The sequence below is a fragment of the Gorilla gorilla genome, chromosome 14 (genome assembly GCF_029281585.2).
Source record: "Gorilla gorilla gorilla isolate KB3781 chromosome 14, NHGRI_mGorGor1-v2.1_pri, whole genome shotgun sequence".
Taxonomy (NCBI): Eukaryota; Metazoa; Chordata; class Mammalia; order Primates; family Hominidae; genus Gorilla; species Gorilla gorilla.
Genome location: NC_073238.2, coordinates 61,241,045 through 61,258,018, shown reverse-complemented (window position 1 = coordinate 61,258,018; position 16,974 = coordinate 61,241,045). Strand labels below are relative to the sequence as shown.

The 16,974-nt window shown below is 40.2% G+C and overlaps 1 protein-coding gene and 1 long non-coding RNA gene across 4 annotated transcripts in view; one reads left to right on the top strand and one right to left on the bottom strand.

The window, feature by feature from the left end:
- Positions 1 to 16,974, top strand: part of HTR2A (5-hydroxytryptamine receptor 2A) — a 66,833-nt gene that overhangs the window by 43,242 nt on the left and 6,617 nt on the right. The window lies entirely within an intron of this gene.
- On the bottom strand, positions 2,590 to 9,847 carry LOC109029448 (uncharacterized). Of its 2 annotated transcripts, none has more exons than XR_008670832.1 (4): positions 9,730 to 9,847; positions 8,273 to 8,406; positions 2,959 to 3,110; positions 2,590 to 2,765 (listed from the first exon to the last, which is right to left on the bottom strand). It is a non-coding gene; the product is annotated as an uncharacterized lncRNA (long non-coding RNA). The 2 variants fall into 2 exon arrangements; XR_002008531.2 differs by having other exon boundaries at positions 2,959 to 3,107.

Below are 16,974 nucleotides of genomic sequence, written 5' to 3'. Positions count from 1 at the left end.
TGACCTTACTTAACCTTAACTTGATCATCTACTAAAGAATCTATTTCCAAATAAGATCACATTCACAGCTACTGGGGATCATTTGAGGGGACACAGTTCCACCATAACAGGGTGGGTAGGGATCTGTGATTTCCTGGCCAAAGGCATTATTCTGTTGCTGTTTGGAATGCTATCAAAATATTAATTATGTTATCACATCTCTGTGCCTAGGAGTCTCTGCTGACTTCTGTTATTGGTCATGTAAGATCTTACAACCCCAGGGCAACTTTCAACCTCAAAAGAACTGATGTCAGAGCCAGAGCTGGGGATAATGATATTTTGTTCTGACATAGGCTCAAAGTCACTATTTGAAGTCCTGGCTATAAAAATTAGTTCCAGCAGCTTTCACCTAAGGCTGGCCCAAGTCTGAAATGAACCAAATTGCATGAGCTCTATTATGTGCCCCTCTTGTAATATAAAAATGTAATAAAAGTAAATAGCAAAGTCTGATAGATAATCCTAACAGAGGAGCAAGCACTAAGGTGTGGTAGCTGAGGAACACCTAAGCTTGTGCTATTTGTAATGCTACTTATTAGATACATCGCTGATCCTCCTGTCAACTCCAGTTAATGTTTCTGTACCATTCAAGTTGAAAATGTTCAAATTCAGCTAATGTCTATGGCATCTCCTGAAAGCCCATCACTGTTGGGCACTTTTCCATTTTATTGCATTTAATCGTCACAACTCAGAGAGGAAATTTGTTAGCTAAGAATCAAATCCTAGACTTGACACTAAGTCCACTGTGCTGGTCCCCCCACTATTTAATAATATTCCAAAGCAAAATACCCATACTACCGATGATTAGGACCCCCCAGCTCAGTCACTTGGGCTAGTTTTTCCTGTAGTCTTTCAGGATTGGAAGTAGAGTGGAGTTGTCAGGTCCTGTTACAAAAGTAGACTAACTGGAACTGTAGACTTTTTTCTTTAAACCTAACAGAAGGAAAAGATTGGTGAATCAAAAACTAGCATAAAAACTGCAAAAAACCTCTGGGAAAATAGACGGTCATGAAGTCCATATATGGGAGAGAAATGTAGCCCAGAAACTTCTAGGCATATGAAAAGCACAACTGTAAAACTAAGATGTTTTAGATGGAGGAGAGCTGAGAGTGACAGCTGAGAGTCGTAGATGCTGCCTTGGAAGAGTGTCCACGCTACCCTGGACAGGGGCCTGCCCACCCAGTAACCATGGCAGGGCAGAGAAAAAGCAATGTCAGCCCAGTATCTTCTCCAGCCAGTGGGGTGGCTTCAGGAGAGGGCTGGGACTGGGGATCTCAACCTTAGCAGCACATTAGAATCATCTGGGGAGGTTTCAAACAGCCTGATGCACTTGGCCTCACCTGGAATGCACAAAATCAGAATCTCTATGGATTCAACCCACTATCAGTATTTAAGGCTGCCAGGTGATTCCAGTGTGCTGCCAACAACCACTGAGAGCACACAGCAAGGGAAGAGAGCAACCTGCTGGCTTCTGAGCTCTTTCTCCTCCCAGCCCAAGGGTTAGGGGATTGGGAGTCAGAGAAGTGGCCCAGGCAGATAAGTATGGATGTATCCAGCAAGATGTGGACAGATGGAGGATCTGGGAGCCCACATTTCAATGCTAGAGGCCATCTGCCCTAAGGTCCACCTTCCCCTTCTTCCTAATCAAGATCACCAGGAGGCGCGCACAGGCTGTAACCCCTTCTCCTGGTGTACGATATTAATCATGGCATCTTATATCCCCTGAAGGGGATATAAAGTCACAAGAAAAAGTTTCTAGGCATATGAGAAGCACAAACTCTATAAGATACAGACAACAAGCAGACCAACTTTTACCTAACAATTCAGAATAATGCACTATATTAAGGAGAAAAAGAAAAATCAGATAAGAATTACCAGGAACTTTATAGGAAAAAAAAACCCTAGAACTATTATAGGACAGACAAGACCTAAGTAGACAAAAATATAACATGTTCAAATTATTGAGATAACTTACCTCTGTTAACTGTAGAACTAAGGTGTTCGTTTTCCACCAGATTATCTACAGTTTCAACAGTTTTAATCCAAAAGTTAAAATTTTTTGAGGAGCATGACTAAGTGATTTTAAAATGTTTATGGGAAAACAAAAGTTCATTACACCCATAGCTTGTATGTGGACAGGCCAAGGAAAGAAATCAGGGCTTCTGTCTCCCAGTCTGGTGCTAATTTCACCCCACCTGTCTACAGCTGTGAACTGCATTTTAACAGCACATAAAGAAATATACTGCATGCAATGCCGTTCCTCATATCATAGAACAATTATCTTAATCATAGGAAATCTTAGAAGTTAACACGTCAGTCTGAATGGCATCATAGCTCATTGTTTGTCCCTTTGACGAAGAACTTTTGTAGCGAATGCCACTCCAAACACACAGGGGCTAAGGCAAGGCTGTTACCGCAGTGGGAAGAGGGGAGCACTCTGTGTAAGCAGACGTGGCCAGCCCAGCCGACAGAGCCCCCCTTTGCTGACTACCTCCAAGAACGTGGACACCTACAGTGCCGCCCAAGCGCCAGAGCAAGAGTGAGTCCCGGCAATGTGTGCCAGCTCCCTAGTGCTGCTGTAGCAATGACTACAAACTGAAATGACACCTCTGCTGTTGGCTTCAAACAACACAAATTTATTACTTACAGTTTTGGAAGTGAAAAGTCCAAAGTTGGTCTCACCAGGCCAAAACCAAGGTGTCAGTAGGGCTGCGTTCTTTCTGGAAGCACTAGGGAAAAAAAATGTCACTGGCCCCTCCAGCTTCTAGAAGCCACCTACACTCCTTGGCCCATGGTCCTTTTCCTGTTATCTTCCAAGGTAGCCAGTACAGATTGAATGCTGCTCTTATTGAATCACTTTGACCCAACACACCTTCCTCCCTCTTCCACTTTTAAGGAAATCTGTGATTACATTGGGCGCACCTGAATAATCCAGGGCACTCTAATTATTTCCAGCTCAGCTGATTGACATCTTTAATTCCCATCTGCAACTTTAGTTTATCCTTGCCATATAACACAACATATTCACAGCATCCAGGAGTTAGGCGTAGGCATTTTTGGGGACCATTATTCTGCTGATTACAAAATGCATCAGATTCAAACATTTAGCAGGCTAGAGTTAACACCTTCCTTATTACTATCACAAAATGTAGAAAAGCGGTGAATACATCATCGGGAAGTTTGCAGCTTATTTGGCTGGATCCACAACTGCCTTTCATGCCCAGAATGTTGCTAAAAGGAGAGTCTCTCTCCCAGTTACTCTACATCCCTCCTGCCCTTGTAAAGCCACCTGGAAAACTGAAGCAATTTTTCAGAAATCCCTGTTTCCATTATATAAATATTCCATGCGAAAGTGTTCTTTTGGTCTGACTTATTCTAATAAATGCTCCCATTTAACATGCATATATGTAATCCAGCAAATTAACTTCTCCACAGGATATTAAAGTTAGTGTGTTTTGTGCTGTATGTATCTGTGCATGTACTATGTTTGAACCAGAATATGTAATGTATCAAGGAGCTCATTCTTTATCTTTTTCCTGCATTTTCTTATAAACTATTTGGCTGATTAGATTTTTACTGTGACTTTTGTTTCTTATGACTTTTAAAATTAGAAATTACTGCCATATTCTCTAGAAAAGTACTATCCAGAAGAAATAGAACTATGAAGATATGAAACTGGTTTTACTAGGAAACACACATATACACAGACACATACACACAAGACATAGTGTTTGTACATCCAGGCTCAGTGATTCAGAATCTTTTTTGTGTTGCAGAGTATTGGGATAATTACCTCTTTCCTGAAAAATGTACGTAGTCACATGAACATGAACTTTTGCACTCCTTTTCAAAGGGTTTCTGCCCCATCCTCACCCCCACCCCAGAAATCATCTATAGGTTAATTTGGAGGAAAAACATTCAACATCAGCACAGGTACGGGACACCAATTAGCTGGGAACCATGGAAAGAAAATATGCATTGTAAGAAATAGCAGAGAAAATTGTAATTTCAAAAAATGTTGATCTTGGCATTGTGCATTAAAGACTTGCAGTAAAAGATAACTGCTCCTTAGCATTAAGTTCTTAAAAGATGGTTTCTATAGCCAGTCTTCCCATAGATATCATGTAAATGGCTCTAAATGAGAAAAGTATAGCCCCTGCAACACAAGCACAGATAAAAGGAGGCCTGTCCCCACAAAAAGATTTCATAGGTAGGACACTGCATGAATTCCAGGCTCCGGATCTAAGAGCCAGCCTTGAGCAGCAATGAAGCAGCAACTCTTCAAGCAGCAACTTTTCTGAAGTGAGGAAGTTTGATCCCCAAGCCTGCATACCTGATGGCAAAAGTGTGCTGAGGCTACAGAGCATAGAAAAATACAGACTACAGAGCCAGGCTGTGGCTCAAAATTCTAGTTTCAGCACTTACTGTGTGACATTTGGCAACTTGCCTAACTTCTCTGTGCTTCCACTTTCTCATCAGCAAACAGTGATAATAATAGCACAAACTCATAGGGTGACTGTGAGGAGTAAGTGAGCTAATCTGTATAAAGCACTTAGGATAGTGCCTGGAGCACAGTAAGCACCATGTAAGTATTTGATTGTGTTATTTTTTATCATTATTATTCACTACCACCACCGTGACATAGTCCTCCCTGATGCACTGTTAGGATGTAAAGATGGATGATTATTATTAACTAGGATATTAGAGAAAGGGCTGCGTGTATGGAAAGTCCTCAAATTAACTAGCTTTACCTTCAACTTCTATAAAGCCCTACTTTGTCAGAATTGTTAGCCCCCAAATGATCTATATTTGGGCAATTTCTTGCCCTTGCCAAGATAACTAAGGTAATAAGGAAGTCTACTAGGTAGTCATAATTGTTCTCTCCTCTTCTTTTTATGTTGTATGTGTTCCCAAAGGCCTCTGCATTTGCTTATTCATTTATTCCAGAAATCTTTATTTCATGTTTAATATTTAAATACTATGTGCCATGCACTGTCTTAGGAAAAGTATCTGCTTTTATGGAGCTCACATTCACGTAAACAGAGAGATGACAAGCAAATAAATAGACCAAACAAGATAATCTCATACAGTGGCAACTGCTAAAGGAAAAAAACAAATCAGAGAAATCCGCTACAGAGTGACTCAGGCAGGGTGAGGAAGGCTGATTGGGGAGAGGGCATTTACATGGACACCAAATAAGAAGAAGCCAGCCATGGTAATATCAGTAGAGAGTGGCGTGTTCCTGGCAGTGGGAACAGCAAGTCCCAAGGCCCTGATGAAGTAACCAGCTTACGGGGTTGAAGGAGCAGAAAGCAGACAGTCCAGCTCAAGTATAGTAAGAAAGGAAGGAGTGAGAAGAGAGGAGGAAGAAGAGGTCAGCAGGGCCACATCTCTGAGGGCCTGCAGCCAAAGTAAGGAGTTTGGATGGTATTCTCAGTGCAGTGCAGGGTCTCTGAGGGTCTTAGGCTCAGAGGTACACAGGTAAGGATGGGAGCCCCTTGAGGGCAGTGGGGAAGGTCTTGTGGTAATTCAGGCAGGAGTCCTAGTGGCTTAGAGTACAGAGATGGCAGTGGAGAAAGAGAAGTAGGCAGATTAGGTCAAAAAGTGTATTTTGCAGGTAAAATTAGGATAGATTATTAGGTAGACTTATTAGAATGCTGGTGAGTCTTTTGCAAAGGCAGGATAATGGAAAGAGACTCCTAAGTTTTTAAGCTGTATATCTGGATAGATGGTAGGACCATTTACTGGGATAAGGAAAGGTGGGGGGTGAGCGAGTGCAACCCAGAGTCCTAGTGTGATGGTATAAGGTTAGGGATGCCCATCGGAGACATCCAAATTGAGAGGCCAAGGAGGCAGCTAAATGTCTCAGTTGTTCATTACTTATTATGACAATGCTTAGCCCTTGGGGTGGAGGTTTTGTTGTTTTCAGTTTCCTATCTCCTGTTTCTATTCCTGCTTCCCACGTATAAGTAATATCAGATAGCAGTAATTTCCATATGCATCTCAAAGTTCTTTACAAGTAAACACTCTTAATCCTTAAAACCCAAAAAGTATGAACTACAAAATGAAACCAATGAAAAAGCTAACTAAACTCTTCTGATGTCATGAAAAGAACACTAGATTAGGGTTCATAAGGTCCAGATTCTAACAAAAAATGGAAGTACAGAAGAAAACAAATCAGATGTAGATTTGAGTCTTAGCTTGTGCATTTATTAAGTATAAGGCCTAGACCAAGTTATAGAATATATTTTCTTCATCTGTAAAATGGGAATAATAATTCCTTCCTTGTGAGTTCCTCGTGAGGATGAAATGTGCTGACATCTGTGAAGACCTACATAGTGTCTGTTGCATTGTGGACACCTGTAAATGTGGGGTTTTCCCCCACTTTTTACCTATTAAACTTACACAGAGAGCTTAACAGTTCTACCTTGACTCATTAACTGTAAAAGAAAGCTGCTTCCTTAGATAATCGCTAAGCTCTATTTCATCTCTTCAAGAAAAATCTGTACAAGATCTTGAAAACAACCAGATAAACTTCTTGATTAAAGCTTCTTTTAACCTGAACCCAGTGCATCTTTCTGCAAACTAAAGGCATACTTAAGACTGGGGAAGACAGGGCCTTCACAAGCAGAAATTAAACCATAGAAATGTCTCTACAATGTTGCAAAATGAACAAAAAATTCTCCCTCCAAATCACTAATGTTTCAGGGTACGTACAACTTTTTAGGAGATGGAGTAAATGAAATCTCATAGAGTAGAGGCTTTCATATCACTCACTGAAAGACAGCAAAACCAAAAGGTCTTCATCTTGGGCTTCCCTGAGCTGGATGGGAAGTTTGGAGGTCTCAGCCAACCAGACTGTTGAGTGATAAAAAGTGAAACTGTGAAGAAGCTTCTAGAATCCTAGAAGCTCTAGGAAACAGTGGGTAAGACAAGAGGGAGATACAGAAGTTTAGCTTGGGTTACAAGAAGAAGTTGCTAGTTAGGGACTTTCTGTGCCCCAAATAGTGCCCAGGGGCACTAATCTATCTGCATGATAACAATTTTTATCCGAATCCCAGAGGTGTGCATCTGAAACCCAAACTAAGAAAGATCCTGCCTAATCTTAGGATTTAGGACCCAAAACAAAAAGTTATTTGGGCCTCGTGGTACAAATAGTGTCAGCTGATCAGGACGAGAACAGTGACCACAAGAGCAAGGCCAAGATGAGAAGTCCATAAGAGATGGAAATAAAGAAGAACCCAAAAGAAATTTGTAAAGCTCTAAACCTGTGCCAAGCTAATTGAATAATGAAAAATGTGTCTAGCCCACAGATCTGTTTTGTTTGGCTTGCACAATGTGTTTTGTTTCTTACTGTATTGAACTTGATTGCCCTCAGGCACTATCCAGTTTACCAAGCAACACCCTTCCTACCATCTTATCTGCCAACGGGTAGCTCAATTACATTACTTCACTGGCCCTGTAAGCATTTGAGATGATAGCTATTGGTATATAGTTTATGTTTACAGATGGATTCATTTTTAACTGTTAAACACTTGAATTTATGTTGACTGCAGAGATGCCAGAAAAAGAGAGGAAGATCATAGGGGAAAAAAGTGGGAAATTGAAAAAGGGTAGAAATCCTAGCAGAACCATCTTTGAAAGAGGCACCCCCGCTCACTGCCCCAATTACAGCAGCTACAAATCATGCCGTAGGTCAAGTGAAGTGGGTGCCTGCCATATTTCTTTCAACTAGCCTTTCAATATTTTGGGAAATTCCCAAGAATCGAAACTCAAATTCCCACCCTTCTTTGTAGCTAGGACATTGGCTTATAGCCTCGGTTCCACCAAAGAGCAGCATGCTGGCAAAACTGCAATTTGGAAAAGAGCAAAATGAACAAACAGGAGGAGTCAGCCACCCCCATTTTTGCCAGCACAGCTGAGGTGTCAGGTTTCCAGGGCTTGCATGACTGAATTCCCTGGACAGAAATGACACTAGTGACACTGTGGCAGGTCCTTCTGTTGTCTTGGGTAAGGAACTGATTCCGTATTAACATAGACCTCTGTGCAAAGAACTGATTCCTTATTAACATAACACCTGTGAAAAAAGTCCCAGATTTCATATGACCACCCTTCTTCCCACAGAGAAAGGACACAGTGGAAGTCTCTCTTTTGTCCTTGTTCTGTGAATCCCAATGTGTACTTTTAAGGCAATATGACATTGCACACCCATTACTCAGCACCCTTGGCACTTAACTTCATTGTCACCATCCACAGTCAAGAGGTCATTCAATTTTCACTGAGGAGACCATTATCAGCCATTCTGGGAAACATTCTTGCTCTGCAGGACCCCTATCTTGGGTGATGAACTGGTTCCATATTAACAGAGACCTATGTGCAAAGTGGCAAGCAATGTACAGATTTTTAAACTAAATATAAAGATGATATTAAACTGGTTTTCATTTCTGTTAGCACCAAACAAGAGTGGTTGGAGGTTTCAGCTACAGCAGAGATTTTTAGACAGAATGAAGAACTCTGGGCGTTAAGGATGGCTGTAGAACATTCTTCTCTATAATTGCCAGCTGTTAGACAATACTATATTTACTATATAGTATTTACTTTATATTTACTATATAAGGGTAGCAATTCCCATTTATATTTCTCATGATCATCTCTTGAAGGGTACACTGTTAATCCCCATTTTATGGGAGAAAAAAAAACTCAGATTAAATGACTTGCTTAAAACCAGAGGGGATCCAAATTTGGGTTTTCTCACTGCAAACTAATGGCTTTTTTTCTCCTGTATCAGTGACTTTCCAAACATATTCTGCAGGTTCCCAGGGATCCCTAAGATCCTTTCAGGATGTCCAGGGGTTCAATACTATTTTCAAAATATAGTCATGCATCGCTTAATTAAGGGGATGTGTTCTGAAAAATAGATCATTAGGCAATTGCATCCTGTGTGAACCTCACAGAGTGTACTTGCACAAACCAAGATGGCGTAGCATGCTCCCTACCTAGGCTGTGTGGGACAGCCTAATGCTCCTAGGCTACAAATCTGTACAGAGTGTTACTGTACTGAACCCCATAGACAATTATAACCCAATGGTAGTTGTGTATTTAAACATATCAGAAAAGGTATAGTAAAAATACAGTGTTATAATCTTATTCTAATCTTATGGGACCACTGTTGTGTGTGCAGTCTGATGTTGACTGAAACATTGTTATGGGTGCATGACTATGATAAGATATTATTTTCCTTTCTCCCATTCACCCTTTTAAGAGGGTAGAGAGTTTTCCAGAGGATACATGCTATGTAACTTCACAACAGACTGAAGCAGAAGCAGATATATTTCCCTGTAAGATCCTAGTTTTCTGCTTATATCTCTGTATCCTCTGCCTCCCTAGTCTTTTTTTCTTTCTTTTTTTTTTTTTTTTGGAGTGATGAATGAATGAATGGTAGTGAAGGTGTTAGATTGTAAAGTAACTATTATAGACTCAACCACCTTCCCCTCAAATTCCTCAAATACCTAGCTCAGTGTAGGCTCAATTACTACTTGATTGATGGATGAAGGAACAAAACTGATTGCTATCATAGATAGAGGACCTGCTCAGTGCTTCTGGTAAGTGATAAGCAATGTGTGCACTTGCTCCTGAGTTCACAGTTGCATACCAGACAACAGACTGCCTCAGCCCCAGCAAGTCCAGGCTCACCTTGGCCCAGGGTGGAGAGATCACTCCTGTCTCCTTGCCTCATCCCTGTCCAGATTCTATTCATTCACAGGCCCAGCTCAGCTCCTGTGCCTTTCCCAGGGATGCCAACCAACAATGAGCCTCGCACTGTGACATCACATAGGAATTTATCTATGTCATCTATTTTGCCTCTCAATCTCATTCTGTCCTGCACTGCTGCCTTCCTAAATCAATTGTGTATATTTTGTTTTCCCTATAAGATCTTAGACATCATGATTATATTGAACTTGGGTGATGTGTACATAGGGTTCACAGTACTATTTTCTCTAGCTTCGTGTGTTTAAAATTTTCCATAATAAAAAGCTTAAAAAAAAGATCTTAGACATCATGAAATGTCTCAAAGGTCTTTTGCTTTACCCAGAGTCTCACATAGTGTTAAGTAAATTATAATCACTCTCATCTAAATAAATCTTAAAACTTTACAAAATGATTCAGACTCATCATCTCACTGCTTTTTCACCAAAGCCTTGCATGAAAATTAGAGGAGGCCTCTTTATATTATCTCCACCCTACAGACGGAAGCTTGAAAGTTAAGCAGCCTAAGGTCACCCAGCTAGTGATTAACAGAGTCTGGAGGCAAACCTGTGTCTTGTGATTCCAAATTCTGTGATTTTCCCACTATATTCATGCTCCAGTTTGCTGATACATACTTGTTTAATTTACCTGAAAGACACTTTGTGAAAAATAACGGGCCTAGATCCAGGATATGAGTCAGAACAGACAGGAATAAACGCAGGTCTCCTGATTCTCACTAGGCACCATGTTCTACAGCGATCTTTTCCCTTGTGATTTTAGCTGTTAAGGTGGTCAGCTCATGTGCTGGTTAATCCTATATGTGGCTCCCTTAAAAGAGTGTACAAATTATGTAGTATACAAATTTTGTATCATACAAATGTCCATTTTCTTTTTTCCACCCTATGTGGCTAATTGGCAGCCTCATTACTGTGTTTTCCCAACAAAAATGAAGGGAAGCATTACGAAATTATTCAGTAACTTCAAGCTGTGTCTATAAAGTGTATTATAATTCCCAACTCTCTCTTTTATTTTCCTCTCTCTCATTTGTTTACCCATCAATCCCACAAGCATTTACTAAGCTCTAAGTATAAGCAGAAGCACATTCGATGCTGGGATGTCTTACAATACACAAAGAAAAAGATATCCCTGCTATTAATGAGATTGTCATCTCATGAATATAATGACATGTCTAGAGAAAAATTGTAAGATATTGAAAGTGTGAACTAGCACAGTATAATTTATTTATGGAGTTGTTGAAGGAATATTGAGTAAGAAAAATAGTTCTTATTATAGAGAGAATTAATTTGGGGAAGATTTCATATAGCAGATGTGCTTTGAGATACGTTTTGAAAAAAATTGTAGGGTGTGGTTTGGAAACATGATCTCCATCTGCAGATTCCCAAAGCACTCCCAAATAATTGTACAGTTAAAGTACAATAATGTGTTTTGTATGCAAATGTAGCCTCAAGACAGGTTGCCTCATTCCCCCATGCCCCCCAGCCGCCACTCCTAAGCCCCTGCTACATAGAAATCCTGGAGCCCCTACTCATTGGTGTAGCATTTCAGGGAAAGGAAAGTCATCAAAATTGGCCCAGGGCAAAAATGAAAAGTAAGTCTCTGTACCTCCCAGTAGCCGTTTAGATTGCCCCTTCCCCATGGTGCTGTGGGCTTTAATGAACAGCCCAGCGTGGCACAGCCACCATACCTCCCTCAGACCTGCATCCCTGAGCAATCTTGTATGTCTTCCCTCCTAGGGCAACCTTCCTTTCCAAGGCCTATGCCCTCAGGAGTCCTCCCTACTATGCGTCTTTGTGCTGCTACACCATGAACTTAGGTTAATAGTCAACCCTCCAGGGTATTATAGGTACACAGAATGGACCTCTCACTCTAACAGAGACACTGCAGTACAATAGTTTCCCCTTGCCCTTGGGGCTCACATTCCAAGACCCCTAGTGGATGCCAGACACTGTGGATTGTACTGAACCCTATATATACTATGTTTTTTCTATGTGCACATACCTATGATAGAGTTTAATTTATAGATTAGACACAGTAAGAGACTAACAATCATTAATAATAAAATAGAACAATTATAACAATATGCCAACCTCACTACTCTTGCACTTTGGGGCCATTCTTGGGTAAAATAAGGGTTTCTTGAACACAAGCATTGTGATCCCACAATAGTTGATCTGCTGAAATGGCTACTACTAAGTGACTTATGGGCACAGAGCATCTGCAGCATGGATCCACTGTACCAAGGGATGGCTTACATCCCAGGTGGGGTGGAGTAGGACAACACAAGATTTCATCATGCTACTCAGAACAGTTCACAATGTAAAACTTACGAATTGTTTATTTCTGGCATTTTCCATTTAATATTTTCAGACTGTGGTTGACTGGGTAACCGAAGCTATGGAAAGGGAAAGCAAGCTTAAGGGAGGACTACTGTATACCAAGCAAGCTACTGAGAGAAGACATATATGAGAGGAGGCAGGACTTGGGGGCTCCTTAAATCACACTCTGTGACTGGTTGAAAAATCTTGCTATGGGTAATATCCTCCTGAGCAGTTCAAGACATAACATAAAGAAGAGAGCAACAGAGAGAGAACACCATATGACTATTGAGAAAGTTGAATAATTATGTTAAAATCAGATTACAAAGACCCTGTAGGGTGGGCTGAGTAGCTGGTAATTGCTCGAGTGTTAGGGACACTATAGTCTCTTGTGTAATACGATGGAAAAGGTGCTTCAGGATGCTGCATACAAGCGAGGCTGGAGGAAAGAGAACTGACTGTTGTGGGTCTGGATTATGTGCGCACCTGCCGCAACCTAGCTTTCCAGACACCATGGCTGTTTCTCCCCACACCTTCTAGACCAGAGTCTCTGAAATGAGACATGTCACATGTAAGACTCATTCTCCAAGCTTTCAGAGAGAATCACTCCAAAATCTGCCCCCCTGATAGAAATGGGAGAAAGGATACAATACTTTCAAGATGGGGCCCAATAATGTAGGACAGAGATGAGTTTTTTTTCTAAATAAATCTTTACTCATGAGCACGTTGCTAAATATGCAGCCTAGAAAAGAGCACCTGCTAGGGGTAGATAGTGTAATATCCACTCATTAAAAAAGAAGGAGGCAGGTCTTGATTTTGCCCCCAACTTTCTGTGGCATTGAAGAGTTTTATTTTTATTATTAATATTATTTTTCATTTGTGAATCATAATTGTATCATTGATGATGTACAAATGTGATATTTTGGTCGATGCCTACAATGTAGAATGATGAAATTAAGCTGACTAACATAGTGATCAGCAGAAGTTGCCTTATTACTTGTGATTCCAACAACAAAACAAGGCTCTGCTTATTTATTCAAATTACAGTATATGGTTCAGATTCTCTTTGGGTTTTGTAATATATTGTCTGGGGGGGGGAAATGGTAGATAAAAGTCAATCTTCTCTGAGACAAGAGAGATGTGGATGGGTTCTTAAGTGTTGCAGTGACGGCTGACAAGCCCCGTCTACAAGCCAGAATTCAATCTCTTCGCCTTTCAGTACAAGATCTTTATATTGAAGCACAACTTCTAGGCTATGAAATGGAAAGGAAAAGGAAGGAGGGTCAGAGGAGACAGAGACCACTTTATAAGGAATCTATGATGGGGGCAATTAGGCCACCAGCTTCTGCAGTGCACAACTGCTTACAGAGATCCCTGGAGTGGTTGTCGTTTTCATGTTTATGTAGTGCCTGGGCATTTATATTTTTTAAAGTACTAACATCAGAAGCCCCGGGAATGAGGCTCAGGCAATGTAACTTTTAAAACTCCCTCAGTGATTCTAATGTGCAGCTACAGTTGAGAATAACTTCCCTAGTATTTGAAAGAAACTAAATGTTGATTATAAGGATTTTATTTTTGAACTATTTTTCTGGCCTCAATGAATTTAATGTCTGGCTAGAGGAACTTGTGGCTTTGAGATGAAAGAATGCAAAAACAAAATCATGGTACAGAAAATCACTGGTGGGGGTGGTGGAGAGAGAGAGAGTTTGTGCTGTACATGCAACATTGGCGTATTAGTCTGTTCTCACACTGCTATAAAGAAATGCCCAAGACTGGGTAATTTATAAAGGAAAGAGGTTTAATTGACTCACAGTTCCACATGGCTGGGGAGGCCTCAGGAAACTTACAATCATGCCAGAAAGGGAAGCAGGTGCATCTTACATGGTGGCAGGTGAGAGAGAGCATGGGAAGGAGGAACTGTCAAACACATAAAACCATCAGATCTTGTGAGAACTCTCACTATCACGAGAACAGCATGGGAGAAACCTCCCCATGATCCAATCACCTCCCACCAGGTCCCTGTCCCGACATGTGGGGATTATGAGGATTACAATTCAAGATGAGATTTGGGTGGAGACACAGAATGAAACCATATCAGTTGGTGTAATTGAGTGCTTATTAGTCATATTAGGGGCTAGAATTTTTCTGCCCATCTAAGGAAAGATCTATCTCCAAGGAAATATACATATATACAAATTTTTCAGATTTTAGGACTATCATAGACTTCCTGAAGCCAATGTTAAAAGCCTCAGAGGTAGTCATAGACTTTTGTAACTACCTTCAAAGGAACAAATAAGCAGTTTTTAAAAATCCACCATAAGAATTAAGAACCCTAAGTAGAGGTCTTGATTTTGCCCCCAACTTTCTGTGTGATTCTAACTAAATTACTTAAGCTTGGTAGGCCCAAGTTTTCATATCTGTAAAGTGGGATTTTCATCTGCCCCATAAGAAGGTGTGGGTAATGTTTTAACAATTTTGTAAAAATCAATTTAGAGTAAATAAATTGTAGAGTAAATTTACAATTTAGAGTAAATATGTGTGATAATACCTTGAAAAGTTGCAATTTATTATCAGAGCTATTTGGAATTAAGCTGAGAAAAAGAAACATACAGCTTTTGGGTAACTGACATGTTTGTGTAGCTCTCATTTTTATGTACATCTGCCTTGTCAACACATCATACATAGATTAGAAGGAATTTAGCCACTCTGCATCAGGATAGTGAGTCCCATTGGCAGTTGCCCTATATATTCAATTCTTCTTTCCCTGTATTATGAGGATTATCCTGCAGTGTTTACCAGTGGTGTTTTCTGTCAAACTACTAGTAAATTTGTTCTTATAACTTGAAAAATACAGCATGCATTAAAATTCAAAGAAAAGGTAGCAGTTTGGGGAAACAGAAACCTATGAACCCAAATTTCAATCTTTTTCACAAGAGCCCCGAAATAACTTCTGTGCCCTCCACCTCCTTTCCAGCTGAGGGCCCTAGGGACTGCCACTGTCCTGTTCCCTACAAGAGGATGGTTATCTAGGAAGGCAATCTTCTTATTTCCCAAGAAATGTACACTGTCTCAGAAAAAGTCCAAGATTAAGAATAAAGCCAGTCCTTCACAGCCAGCGGTTCAAAGTGAATTATTTATGCAGCCTGTGGTAAGATGTTAACTAGAGGTGCAAAGTTTATGTGCAGGAAGTAAGCAGAGCTATGCTGAAAGAAAGACACCAACCAAAGCTTTTGTGTTCTTAGGTGTCAAGGTTTCCCATTCATTTTATTGTCTGAGTTTCAATGGAAATGAATAAAATTCTACATAGAGGATCTAATACTGATAGTGAATTTTGACTGCTGTTTTTCCACTCTTCAGAAAAAATATATTAAACAAAATGCAGAGTCATGTAATTCAGGTTACTGTCTGTTTTGTTCATAAAGGAAAATGCTTTATATGCAGAAATTTCAAGTGAGAGGAGATGTCAGGTCTCCAAAAGCAGCTATTATCAAACAAAGCAGCCAGATAATTAATGCCCCAGAGACGGCTGTGACCACGATATTGGATATCAGCCCATGTCTTCATCTCTTTTGGTAGAGGCACATGCTTTTGAGCTGCTGATTGTACCCACAAAGCCTATCTATGTGTTCTAGTTTTTTGACATAAAATTTCCTCTCCTCTTTATAGAGTATTACTTTGACTTTCTGGTTATTCTTTCTACAACCCTTGCTGACCAGATACTATGAGTGAGGCATGGAAAAAGAATGGTATACGATAGTATTCAGGATGTTTTTGTTATATGTAAAGATGAATAGGCCATTTAAATAACTGATCAGCTTGATTCTCCACTTCCAAATTAATATCCCCCTTCCAGACAGAACAGCTCTGCGTGTAACCTCTTACCACATCCTCTTGTAGAGTGGCTTTTTATCCTGGGCATTTAAGAGAGGGATTCTCTATTTCAGTGCAGATGACTCCATCACCCCTCTCAGAAACTGGGCTATTCTGTAAGGGTGTGTGTGTGTGTGTGTGTGTGTGTGTGTGTGTGTGTGTCCAACCAAAGACACTATTCCAAATAATTAAAGAATTTGGCATTTTAGGTAAGCCCACATTCTGGTTAATTGAGAATTGCCACTTATGTACATTACCAGGTTATAAGCAAATAGGGCAAAAGGCTCTCAAGGTAGTTACTTCCTTTGTATTAATTAGAAAAAGAACACTCAAGAGTTTAATAACAAAATCACACACCTTTTTTGGACAGTTGATATCTTGTTTCTGTGTATCATGACTAATAGTAATGCTGTAATTCATCACATTAGGAAAGTAATCAACAGTTCTAGCTGCACAAAATTAAAATTGATTAAGACCCGGCGTCACCCTGGCAGAAGCTAAAATTACATCAGTGTTAACTCTATGGCCAATAGCCAAAAGTCTTTTTAGTCTCTTTTGGTTTAAAAAGATCTGCTATATAAAATCTAGTGTATACAAACCAAGCAAAATGGATTAGAATAAAATAATGTTGATATATTTCATATAAATAGTTCTGCAGAGAAAGCTACTCTCATGTGTATTGACCACTGGTAGAACATCACTATGGACTGGGTGCTGCGCTAGGTGCTCTGCAAACTTGATCCATTTTATCCTCACCAAATGCATGAAGGTATGTTGGTGCCAGCCTCCCACAATAGATGAAGAAGTGGGGACTACAGGAATGAAGTAGCCAATTCAGGAGCCCAGAGCCACAGCCAAGACTCAAATCCAGGGATGTCTCGAATGGATGAACAAAGCATCCTTTCTAATCAATGAGCAACTGTGCTGTCTGACAAGACCTTGTACATGAGTACAGGAAATATCTTTCACAGATCTAGATTCAAAC